Source organism: Neoarius graeffei, chromosome 27 (genome assembly GCF_027579695.1).
Source record: "Neoarius graeffei isolate fNeoGra1 chromosome 27, fNeoGra1.pri, whole genome shotgun sequence".
Taxonomy (NCBI): Eukaryota; Metazoa; Chordata; class Actinopteri; order Siluriformes; family Ariidae; genus Neoarius; species Neoarius graeffei.
The window spans coordinates 23100656-23114628 of NC_083595.1; positions in this window are offsets into that span (position 1 = coordinate 23100656).

Here is a 13973-nt window from a genome sequence, read left to right on the forward strand (position 1 = left end):
CACTGCAAAAGATATGCCATTTTGAATATGCTCAGACCCAGTCATCTAGTCATCACAATTTGGCCCTTGTCAAAGTCACTCAGATCCTTATGCTTGCCCATTTTTCTTGCTTCTGATGCATCAACTTTGAGAACTGACTGTTCTCTTGCTGCCTAATATATCCCACCCCTTGACAGGTGTCATTGTAACAACATAATCAATTTCAACATAATCAATTTAATTCACTTTAGCTGTCAGTGGTTTTAATGTTATGGCTGATCGGTATATGGTTTTAACTTTAATTTGTGGATGCAGTGACAAACTGTGTTCACAGATGATTATTTTCCAAAGTGTTCCTGAGTCCATGCAGCGATTTCCACTACAGAAATATGGCTGTTTTTAATGTTGTGCTTCCTGAGGCCCTGCAGATAACAAGCATCCAATGTTGGTTTTCAGTCTTGTCCCTTGCTTACAGAGATTTCTCCAGATTCTCTGAATCTTTTAATGATATTATGTACCATAGATGATGTGATCCCCAAATTCTTTGCAATTTAACTTTTAAAGATAAAGATCTTTGACAAAATAGAGTACAAACACATTATTCTTAAATTGCTGCACTATTTGCCCACACAGTCTTTCACGGAGTGGTGAACCTCCCCAACTTTACTTCTGAGAGGCTCCACGTCTCTAGGATGTTCTTTTAATACACAATAATGTTACTGACCTATTGCCAATTAACCTAATTTGTTTTTGTTTTTTTACATTACACAGCTTTCCTTGTATTTTGTTGCCTGTCTCAACTCTTCTGAAACGTGTTGTTGACAATAATTCAAAATGAGCATATATTTATCAACAAAACAATAAAAGTTATCAGTTTCAATATTTGATATGCTGCTTTTATACTAATTTCAATAAAATATAGGGTTTCCATGCTTTGGAAATAATAGAATTCTCTTTTCAACTATATTTTACACAGCATCCCAACTTTTTTGGAAATAGGTTTGTATAATGAGAGCATGTTGCTGGAATGGGAATTAGATGATGAGTAACTTCAGGCAAATCAGGCATAAAAGAATAACTTTCCCCCCATATTTGTCTCCCCAATTTGGTCACCTGCTAATTTCAACTCACCAGCCAGTTGTCACCCATCACTCAACAGCTACCAACCAAGGAGTGTGTAGGCTAACATGTGCTTCTGCCAAGACATGAGGCCAACTGCATCTTTTCAAACTGCTACACGTGTTGTCTCAAAGCCATTCTTTGTGTGCAACCACGTGACAGACAGTGTGATGTATGCACCCGCCACCATGTTGGATGATATACAAATCCAGAATGCCGTCTTTTGATATTCTAATTATTCGTTTTATATTATTAAGTCAACAAACCTTTACATTTCAAACAATAAAGATCTTTGACAAAATAGAGTACAAACACAGTCTAAAAGCATGGCATAAAAACATCACTAAGTAGTAATATTTTATGCTAATTCTATTTTCTTTTCATAGACAAAGTAAAATCCCTAATCAAAAGGAAAATTGATGCAGATAAATTACACAAGGCACAGCATACTTTGGCAAACAAGTTAAATCAGCTTCCAATATTTTTTTAAGCTCCACCAATTCACAAGTCATATCTCTGTTGCACTGCTCCATTTGAGATATTTGTAACCTAGTGAGTTCCATCTGGCAACCACTTTCAGTGTATGTCTCTGCTGGGAGGGTTTCAGGCACAATTTCATTTGACTCTGGTACATCTGTAAAACAAAAAGTGCATAAGTAAAATGAAGTTACTGGGTTACTGGAATGGCATCACTAATATCTCACCTGGCAAAGTTGATACACATTGTTCTCCTCGTCTATCTAAACTTGTGAAGGTTTATGCTGGTTCTAATCTGGCTTTCTTGGCAGATCTTTCATTTATCCTGTTGCTTCTTGATACTGCGAGATGAATTTTTGTTTTGATCTTATCATGTCCTAATTTGAGTGATGGTGCCCAATCTAGATTTATTGCATAGGTTTGCTGGTACTCCTGCAAGGTGAGAAGCAGCGTTCATGCTAAAGCTCAAAAGTTCAATTTAAATCAGCAGAAAACATAGCTTTAATTAGCAAATGAACTTGTACCAGATATAAAGTGGTCACCACACATGTGGGTGTAATTAGCTTTTTCCTCACTTAAGTCCTTATGATTTATGTTTTTGAACCACAGCACACAGCGTTCTCTGGACAGTTCATCTGTTCTATCACCATTTTTAATTATTTTGGGAATTCTGAAGAACCGTTTCTCCTTGTCACAAGTAGCATTATTACCAGAGGTGGAAAGTAACGAATTACATTACTCGCGTTACTGTACTTGAGTAGCTTTTTTGTGTACTTATACTTCTCATCTCATCTCATTATCTCTAGCCGCTTTATCCTTTACAGGGTCGCAGGCAAGCTGGAGCCTATCCCAGCTGACTACGGGCGAAAGGCGGGGTACACCCTGGACAAGTCGCCAGGTCATCACAGGGCTGACACATAGACACAGACAATCATTCACACTCACATTCACACCTATGGTCAATTTGGAGTCACCAGTTAACCTAACCTGCATGTCTTTGGACTGTGGGGGAAACCGGAGCACCCGGAGGAAACCCACGCGGACACGGGGAGAACATGCAAACTCCGCACAGAAAGGCCCTCGCCGGCCACGGGGATTGAACCCGGACCTTCTTGCTGTGAGGCGACAGCGCTAACCACTACACCACCATGCCGCCTGTGTACTTATACTTTTTCAAGTAATTTTTAAAGAGTGTACTTTTACTTTTACTTAAGTATGTTTTCTTTTAAGTAGTGTACTTCGGTACATTTTACATCACAACCGTTACTGAGTAAAAAAAAAAAAAAAGGCTAAAACGGAGAAGGGGAAATGCATTCTGGAAATGAATCACGGGAAGGACAGTTGTCGCGCGCGCGAGTCTCACACAGACGATGGCGGACATGCACCGGCGCTTTAGGGGGGGCTCAAGCCCCTGGGCCACAGCCAATCAGGGGCCTTGTAATATTAATAAAATAATAAACTGTCGGAATCGTGGGCCTACATTAATGTACAGATAGAAATAAGGTTAGAAATAAATGAGCGCACAGTAGCCTGCTGTAAGAGACATGGTGGATGTGGTTCGCGAAACGAACACCCACAACTGTACCAGAATAAAATGTAACAAAATGTAACGTCATGCACGAAAGCGCGCCAAAGACTGCAGACTACAGAGACACAAATTTAGAGGCTTTGAAAGATGAAGCGTTCACATGTTAGCAGGGCGCATAAAAGGAAAAAAAAAGTGAGATGCAGGTAGAATAGAATCGTTGCCTAAAGTCACAGACTTTTTTAAGGTAAGGATCACCAATCTGTTCAGAATATCAGCTACTTATCAGTTATCAGCCTACCAGCAGCTAGGCTATGTGCAGCTAGGCTAGATATGCTATGATCTGTCCAACAGTAAAATAAATCAGTTGTGATTTGAATACGTGTCGTGTGATGAGTTATAATCCTGTTAGTATAATAGCATATTTCGATGGGGATAATAAAATGTCTAAAACGGCATCTACTGAAGAAATTGATGAAAAGATTGTAGGCTATAATGTTCACAGTTCGGGCAGCAGACAGAGTAAGCATACTGAGGGGAATAGCAATACAAAGCTAGCGCAGATCCACATTTCTTGCTAGCTGCGTTGGGTGTGTTGTTAACCCGTGTGGATTTAAGTGAAATACTTGAGAAGTTCTGTGGTCAAGACAACGTTTTAAGGTAAGGACACTTGATTATTAATGTTTGCCCGCCGTGGCTTGTTGTTGACGAAAGGCCCACGTGATTTTGCCTTATGCAGCTACTGCTTTGAACTAGGTTAAGCTCATTTGCGCTAAAGGATGGGTTTATTGAAGGACTTTGATGTAGCTAGTTTCTTTTTTAAAAAATCGTATGCTCAAAACAGTATGCCCGTGTTCATCATGTTTAACTTTTTTCTTGATGGAGTGCGTGAAATAGGGCTGTGCGATGTCCCCTTAATTGGCATCGACGATGTTTACAGTGCAAACATCATGATGGACGATCATATCGTGGGCCGGGGGGGGATTTTAATACCACATTATTAAATATATTATTATTATTATTATTATTATTATTAAAAGTATTAGATACTCATCCGAGGCTTTGGCACGTTAAGAAAAAAAAGTGCTAGGTGATGTGGGATATTTGGCCTTGATAACGGATATGTGGTCCAGCTGCAACATGATGCCCTATATGTCAGCTACCATACATTATGTGGACCGAGAGTGGGCAATGCAGTCCAAATGCCTGCAGACAAGTTTCATGACAGAGACACATTCAGTGGACAATTTAGGCCCTGTCCACACGGCAACGGATTCAGGTGACTCCGATACAATTGCTTATCGTTTAGGCCTGGCGTCCACACGGCACCGGCGTTTTGGGTGCCCAAAACGCAATCTTTTTGAGAATGGGTTCCAGAGTGGAAAGATCTGGCAACGTTGCCATTGTGAAGTCGTCTGGATGAGTAGAACGGATTTGTTTACGATGACGTCACAACCACATGACTGTGAGTGTTTCACGCCGGGTAGAAGTGTAACGAATATCACCAGGAAAAAGCCTTACAGAGCACTAGTGAGAGTGAAACACGAGCTTGGATGATATTATTATTATTATTATTATTATTATTATTATTATTATGTTCAGTGTTAGTTCACAGTAGTAATGCAAGAAGCAGAATAGTGACAGTAATAGTGAAGCAAAAACATGCAATTGTACAAACACTGCAGCTCTACAGCAAAATATTCATTTATGAAATGGTCTGATTCTTAACACCAGTAGTGCCAATGATCTTCTCATTGCGATGCGAGTTGTCAACAAATCCTATAACTTGGTTCATGAAACGCGCTTACAAAATATTTTCACTGTGAATATTTGTGTAATGGTGCAATCCCGCCAGCAAAAATAGGGGAAAAAAGGAGCAATCTCACCTCTTCAGATGTTGATTTAAGTCCGACAATACATTCCTCAAAAAGGGCGTAGAGGAGCAAATTAATCCAATTTATTCCGGACCATTAAAGACGCTGCCTTCCGTGTAGAATCATACGTCATCCTCGCCGCCATATTGGAGAGGTCAAAGCGGAAAATAAAGATTAGCTGCGTTTACCTGTACCAACAGGTTTACCGTCCAAACGAGATCATATGGGATTACCTTTCACAGGTGAGAAACAGCAAATTAATCCATCAACATGTATCATTCAATTTATTCCGGACCATTAAAGACGCCGCCTTCCTCGTAGAATCATGTGTCATCCTCCCCGCCATTTTGGAGAGGTCAAAGCGGAGAATAAATATTAGCTGTGTTTAACTTTACCAACAGGTTTGCTGTCCAAACGAGATCACATGGGATTACCTTTCACAGGTGAGACTGGAAAAATACTTTTCATTGTATTTGGTCATTATAATGTAATTTTACAAACAGATTTTCCTGACTTTGTGGCTAATATAAAGTCTCGCGCATAATAGTTTATGCGCATGCGTCCTTACTTCTTCTATTGTTCTGGTGTCTCCGAAGGGACTGTCTTACAGCGCCCCTAGAGGTGTGGCATGTGTATTGCATCGTTTTCAGCAAGCGTTGCGTTGCCATATGGACCTGATATTTTACTGATTGTTGCCCATTTGGACGCGATATATTTTTAAATAACATCTCGTTGCCGTTGTCGTGTGGATGTAGCCTTAGAAGACGCATTGCGCGAGACACTTGCCGAATGGAAAATAGAGGAGAAAAAGATCGCCTGTATAACAACGGGGCGAATATTGTCACAGCCATCAGGCAATTGAAATGGCCGTGGTTAAGTTGTTTTGGGCACAATCTGAACCTGGCCATAACCAACTCGCTTGCGTAACAGAGGGCCAGTACAGACCGAGCGTTTGGAGTTTGCCGAGCAGTCAACACTGCGTTTGCGCACAGCTGGCTTCGGAGAAATGACCTGCACAAAGCGCAGGTGGAAATGAAGCTCCCCGAGCACTCACTGATCACGCTAAGATATTAATCTGCTCTAACAATGAAAGACTAGTATTCAAACTATGAGAAGAAACTACACTTAAGTTATTACTCATTGTTTATTTACACCATATCAATTGAAGATGCGTTTCGGCCTTTAGTGCGCACTTGAACGTGCTCATCTCATCTCATTATCTTTAGCCGCTTTATCCTTCTACAGGGTCGCAGGCAAGCTGGAGCCTATCCCAGCTGACTACGGGCGAAAGGCGGGGTACACCCTGGACAAGTCGCCAGGTCATCACAGGGCTGACACATAGACACAGACAACCATTCACACCTACGGTCAATTTAGAGTCACCAGTTAACCTAACCTGCATGTCTTTGGACTGTGGGGGAAACCGGAGCACCCGGAGGAAACCCACGTGGACACGAGGAGAACATGCAAACTCCACACAGAAAGGCCCTCGCCGGCCACGGGGCTCGAACCCAGGACCTTCTTGCTGTGAGGCGACAGCGCTAACCACTACACCACCGTGCCGCCCACTTGAATGTGCTAATTTTTCCAATTTATTAGTGTGTGAATTATTGCACCAGCTTTTAAAATCATGATTTAATATTGTTTTTTTTTTACTGTCTTTACATTTGTCAGAATCACCTTCATTCTTCCATTTGGTTTGACATTATGGCTTAGAGTGGACCATTTTGAGTCTGAAAGTAGGCCTATTTACCAGATTAAAGTTATTTGACTTCTGCCGAAGTCTGCGCTTCACTGCCGTTTGATAAGGTGAAATATTTCCCGACTGTTAATAGTGGCTATTTGTTTGAACAACATGACAAATTTTACATTAAAAGTATAGTGTAGGCTAAAAAATGAAGTCAAAATTTATTATTAGTAGCATACTGTATTTGTGTAACCACATGTTATGTTCACTATCACGTCCCTGCACCATAGCCTACGTGAACAAGCGGTAATAGGATATTACTTTATAATGATTTATATAATTATGTATTTATAATATGTTATATATTTATATATTAAACAAAACTAACTAACTAAACTAACAAAAAACTAACTTTTTAGGTTAAATAGGCCCAGATGATACCGTATATGCATGATTATGACAGGAGGGGGCGTGGTATCACGATGGTGGCTCTCCATCGTGATGGATGACCACCATCGTCGATGGACGATGGCATCGTCTATCAGCACAGCCCTAGCGTGAAATATTGTTGCAAGTGGTATTTTGATGCAGTCATGTCAAAAAGGCAGTTGAATGCACGGTCTCATTCAAGGAGAAGGAAGACTTGCATGATGCTTGAACATAGATCGGTAAAATAGACCCTAGTAGGACTTGGTTTCGTGTATTTCAGTCTGTAGAGTTATGAGTTTGGCCGCTGTCCATGGTGTTTACGTTTCATGTGGCCGCTGAGCCAAGTACCTTGACTTGCAGTGAATGTTTGTTTTCATGCCGCCGAGCTATTTTTATGTATTTTATTTTTTAAAAGGACTTGTCTGTAGGTGTGTGTTTTATGTTTACAACACATAGGTCTACATTATAGCGCACACAGGCTTGTGTGGTTATCTCTGGCCATGCCCCTGCGTGAAAGTTACGCAGTATCACTGTCCTGTCCGTGGTAATAATCAGAACCGGCTCTGTAATGATAATGCGCGCGTTCTTCTCTCCCTCTGTGGTCGGATGTGTTGAGCGATGTGAGCGTGGGCCTTGCGCAGCTACGCTGAGCCAAACGTAACCTATCGTAGGCTTCTAGGCTAATTACGCACTTACACTGTAAATGCTTGACACGTATTGCAAATAAAATAAGAGTGTTTTCCTGGCCAACGGTAAAGGTAGGGTTGACAGGTAGCCTATGAGGGGCCTAGCCCCTGGGCCACGGGTGTTGATAAAGCGCCCCTGCGGACATGGAGGAGACCGAGGAACCTGTGGTGGATGACCCTGCAGAAAACGCAATTTCTTCCAGTAATGAAGTGCACCCCTGGCCCTACATACGTGATCACTTCAGCTTCGTAGAGAAAAGGGGTGACAGTTTCATTATGCAATGCAGATTATGTGTGCCCAAGAAGACAACCATTGCGGCATACAAAAATTCGACATCTAATCTGTGCAAGCATGTTGAGGTAAGTATTGTCATTGGCATCATAATCATGGGCGCAGATAGAGGGTGGGACGGGTGGGATTCGTCCCACCCAGATTTAAATTCACCTCATTCGGTCCCCCCCCACTTATAGGGAGGAAAAAACGTCTATGCTGTCTTTCTTTGCATAAGGCAAACCTCATGGAAAAATCAAAAGACTAATTACCATTCGGTTTATTGAGGTGCACAGCAGTGTATACATAGTTGCAACAACTCACATAAAACAAAACAAAGACTGATATTCGGTTGGTTGAGCTGCGCAGACTGCACAGGTTGCGAGCTCGAGCTTGGTTGCTATGGTTACCCACAACAAGTTTGACAGGCATATCGGGGTTGGGGTTGGTTTGCTGGCAGCTTTGTCCCCCCCAGTTTTTTGTCCCCCCCAGTTCAAAAAATGTATCTGCGCCCCTGATCATAATGTTTCCTTTCCATAGTAAAACCGACAATAGGCTGGTTATATTCCAAAAATAGTGGATGGCATTGCTAATGTTGAAATAGCAACCTGTTGGTACTGTAACATAACGGTAACTAGTCTGTTATTTGGTTGGCTAATCATGCAAGCAAGTTAGCTCGCCAACCTGACATGATCAGTCCTCCTACCATTCTACATCCAACAGGCCAGAAAGGAATACTAAGCAAAACAAATAATGTTTAAATTGAATTGTTCAATAACACACAGTGCACACAGGCAAGCTACGAGATTTCGGTGCAACATTTCACTTTCATATTTCGTGTACAATGCTTTGTGTGTGGTCAGGGCGATGTAAACGACATGACTGTGTGTATTGACCTTTTTTGTTTGTCTCAGTTTTAATGCAGCATTATCCTAAGCATTCAATTTGATACACTTCCTTTAAATAAAACATCTGGGTTGAGATGTACATATATCCTTGTTTCCTCTTCTTTTTCATTTTTGCACAACACAATGGAGGCAGAAAACACCCATTGTTAAAAGTAACGTTTTACTTTTACTCAAAGTACATTTTAAATGATCTACTTTTTACTTTTACTTGAGTAGATTTTTTGTCTGGTAACTTTACTTGTACTTAAGTAAAATTTCATCAGAGTAACAGTACTTGTACTTGAGTATAATATTTTAGTACTCTTTCCACCTCTGATTATTACTGCAATTATACCCTGCTTGTGTGCAGGCCATGCTTTGTCTATTTTTTCAAAGGTCTTTTTTTTTCCAAAGGCAATGAAATCAAAAGAAAATCACAAAGCATTGCAGCAGCTCACATGTGAAGTGCTGGTTCCTGGTTGTTGTTATCATCCAAAATGGCAGACTTCTGGTTTGGAAAATAAGCATGACATCACTTGCACACAAAGACTATCTACCTTCTTCCACTTGACACATGAGCACATAGACTGGCCAGTGTCTCTATGTGTGACAGGGGAGAGAGTATACCATCCCTCCCTCCTTGAAAGCAGGGCCAATTTTGCTCTCTTGGACTCCAAGCTACAGATGGCTGGTGCATTGTCAGGATTCAAACTTGATCTCTGGACAGTAGGGAGAATACTTTTGTATTCCAACATTTGGAAGCCAAGAATAGCTTTTTTCTTTAAAATTACACTTAAGAACTAGCTATAAACTACCATAGATATGCAGCATTGAAGGTATTTTAAAGTGTATACCCCCTCCTATCTGACACACCCACACCTCAGTCTCTCATGCTACACCACCACCATAAACCCACCCCCTGAAACACAACACACACACACACACAGAAAACTCACACTTGTGGTTGTCCATGATTGTGTGTGTTGTGGGTAGGGTGGCTCTCTGGCTCTCTGTGTGTGTGTGTGTGTGTGTGTGTGTGTGTGTGTGTGTGTGTGTGTGTGTGTGGTTTAGTGAGTAGAGTAAGATGGACTGGTTAAAAGCCTGTGGTTGGTCTGATGAGAGGGTTTAGATCAAGGTCATGATGTAAAGTTGTTCACCACGCCCTGAGTTCACTTCTGCTCCCGGATAAAGATGTAAAGTAGTCATCAGTGGGGTAAAACAGACATCACAACATTATATTAGACTAAACTGAGCTGTGTACTTGCTCCCTCCTGTATTATTCTGGAATTATCCTCTCACCGAGAAGCACCCTAACCAATCGCAGCAAGGCAGAAATGACATGGATCAGAAATATCCAATCACAACACTGGAGATGATTCAGTATCCCAGAGACTACAGTGTTTGACTGATGGTTCAGAATCTCAGACCATAATGAAAGATTTTCTGAGATGAAAGGATTTACGCAGTTTTCATTGTCTGTTGCGGCTCACTATAAACTTTCTTTTCAAATTAACTAAAATGGCTGAACTATCACTAATATGAGTCATTCTGCATGTTTGTTAATGGATTTAAGTCTAATAGTAGCTTTGGGGAAAATTAATTTGCAGGATTTGAAGGAGAGAAGCCATGATTTGTAGCAAGAAAGTCTTTTCGTTGATATTCTGCAGTTATAGTTTTGTATTTTTTGTTTAATTTCAAACCATGAAATATAGACAATAAGGAAATGAAATATCTCACTGTGTAATACTGTAGCTAAAGATTGTCTAAACACACACACACACACACACACACACACACACACTTTGTTGTCACCACAATAAACGTACGTGTGTGTGTCCAGTGTAATTAGCTTATTTTCTTAGCCCTGTGGAACTTTGGTTTGTTCCCAGGTACATTTTTCAGGGCAGATGGGAAGTAACAGCTGTATAACATCTGATTGCATCCATCATATGTTGATAATTTTACAGTCACCTGAGGTTTTGGTGATTTACCAGTAAAATAATTCTTCATCATGGGGATGTCTTACTGACGGTTTGCTTTAATTATATTCTCAACGTGTTGAAAAGGTGAAGCTGAGGTCTTTTATTTTTAGGGTTTGGGGAATAGAAACATTGGTGAAACAGCATGACTATGTTGGACTCTGTCTCCATCTACAGGTTACATATTATAATTAAGCTATAAGTCCAGGTGCTCTTGAGCTTTACTATACATGGGGGAGTAAGTTCGTAGAGAATGCCTTTAAGTTGGATGTAAGTATTTATAGTATATGGGGCAGTGGCAATGACAAAATAATCAAATGGCAATGAGAAAAAAATTCTATATTTTAGAAAACAGGCCAAAAAATAGGTAATGTACATCTAAGTTTGCTCTTGTGGTGTTTCCCCTGCAGTGGCCCTCTATTCTTGATATCAACCTGATTGATATACACAGAACCAGCACAAATGCAAAAATTAAAATAGCTAAAATATAACTGTTTTAACTGTCAGAAGCATAGTGTTAATTCATTTTTAGAACACCTATGTGATTTTCTTTATCTATTATTACTTAATTGTTTAGAGTAGTAGTAGTAAGTGAAAGACACTGTTTGTACTTAAGATAATAGGGCAGAGCGAGCATCACAGTGAATATTCACTCTACTATACAAGCATTTAAAAAAGTAGTGAGTCTCCTCCTAAACTGTGGAACTTCCTCGTGCAAGCCATCTGCAGTAAGCCTTTTTTTTTTAATTCTCCATTTTTCACATTTTTCTTTGTTGCATTATTTCACATTTTATGAGCATTTATTTATTTATTTGTTTGTTTGTTTTTTTCTGAGCTGGAATTTGCTGCTTTAGCCAATTAATTATTATTGTTTGACCTTAATGAACATATTTTTTTTATAGGTAAGCATAAAAAAAAACCCATTTACCACTTTATAATGTTCCCATTCCTTCTCACAACACTTAAAAGACATTTAGGGACTGAAGACATCTAGTGATGAAATGTTTCAGGTGTTAGTTTGTCCCATTCTTTCTGCAAATAGGTCTTAAGCTTTGTAACAGTACAGGATTGTTGTCATATTTTTTCTTTTAAAATTCACCACACATTCTCTATTGGGGACAGAGGGGTCAGACACCCTCTTCTTCCACAGCCATGCCTTTTGTAACGTGCGTAGAATGTGGTTTTGGATTGTTTTGTTGAAATATCCCTGCAAAAGGTGTTGTTTTGAAGGCAACATACAGTATGTTGTTCCAAAATCTCAATGTACTTTTCTGCATTAATGTTGCCATCACATAAGTGTACCTAAGTTACCTTTGCCAAGGGCACTGACACAACCACATACCATGACAGACCCTGGCTTTTGGACTTGTTGCTGGTAACAGTCTGGATGGTCCTTTTAGTCTTTGTTCCAGAGCACATGGTATACATTTCTTACAAAAAAAAAAAGACCTGGAATACTGATTCGTCTGACCACAATACACACTTCCACTGTCTGGGTATGGGATGGTCCATCCCAGATACCTCCAAGCCCAGAAAAGTTGATGGCACTTCTGGACACAGTTAACATAAAAGTCTTCCTTTTTGTACAGTAAAGTTTTAACTGGCTTTTGTGGATGTAACTCTGTATTGTAGTGCTTGATAAAGGTTTGCCAAAGTAATCCCGAGCCCATGTGGTTACATCAGCTATCGATGAATGCTGTAGGTGTATTATGCTTATGTGTATGTAGATTGGTGTTAAGTGATCAATCTTTAATAATTAAATTGAATCAATCCCATTGAACCATTTAATTTAACTCATCTGAATTGAATCATACCATGGAATCAGTCTCATTGAATCGTTTGAAATGAATCATTCAAGTGAATCATTCAAGTGAATCATTCAGTGAATCATTCAAGTGAATCATTCAAGTATCTAATATGATTCAGAATTTTGATCACTTACCAAGCTGCAGCTAATAATATTCATATACACCTTAGAGTTCTTTTGCGATGTGGGCGACTTCCAGGAGTATCAGAACAGCAGACAAACACACAATTTTAATAATAATGGAATTTATTATAACAAAGATAAAAAATGAATAATAGCAGATTAAATATATACAGGGATATATATATATATATATATATATATATATCTCATCTCATTATCTCTAGCCGCTTTATCCTTCTACAGGGTCGCAGGCAAGCTGGAGCCTATCCCAGCTGACTACGGGCGAAAGGCGGGGTACACCCTGGACAAGTCGCCAGGTCATCACAGGGCTGACACATAGACACAGACAACCATTCACACTCACACCTACGGTCAATTTAGAGTCACCAGTTAACCTAACCTGCATGTCTTTGGACTGTGGGGGAAACCGGAGCACCCAGAGGAAACCCACGCGGACACGGGGAGAACATGCAAACTCCACACAGAAAGGCCCTCGCCGGCCCCGGGGCTCGAACCCAGGACCTTCTTGCTGTGAGGCGACAGCGCTAACCACTACACCACCGTGCCGCCTATATATATATATATATATATGTGTGTGTATATGAGTGTGTGTAAGCAAAAGATTAGCTTTGTAGGCTAATTAGATAAAGGAAAGCTAGCTAGCATGTGTGTGAAGACAAACGATTAGCTTTGTGTGCTAACTAGACAAAGGAGGGCGAGCTAACATGTGCTTTGTGTGTGCCACGTGTCTGGGTAGGCCTGGATGATCCCTTGAGACCGTGTGTTGAGGCCTAGATTAGCTTTGTGTTGCTAAGTAGACAAAGGAGGGCTAGCTCATAACACTACTAAATCCACTGAAGTCTTGATGCGGTCAAGGTATATAATAAGAATGAAATTAAGGATATTAGTAAGGAATAAGAGAAGCATGCACAGCCTATCTAATAAAACAATTGAGATTAAAACAAAAACAGAACAATCAACAATTCAACACGCTGCGTGTCGAGCAGTGTAAACAATAAACCTGGGTTTAAATTCACACTATTTCAATCAAAGCAAATTCCTAAGACTAGCTTTATTATGCCCAAATGCCAAAGTCTTACTTAATATTCTTTAGCAAGATATGAAGAGAT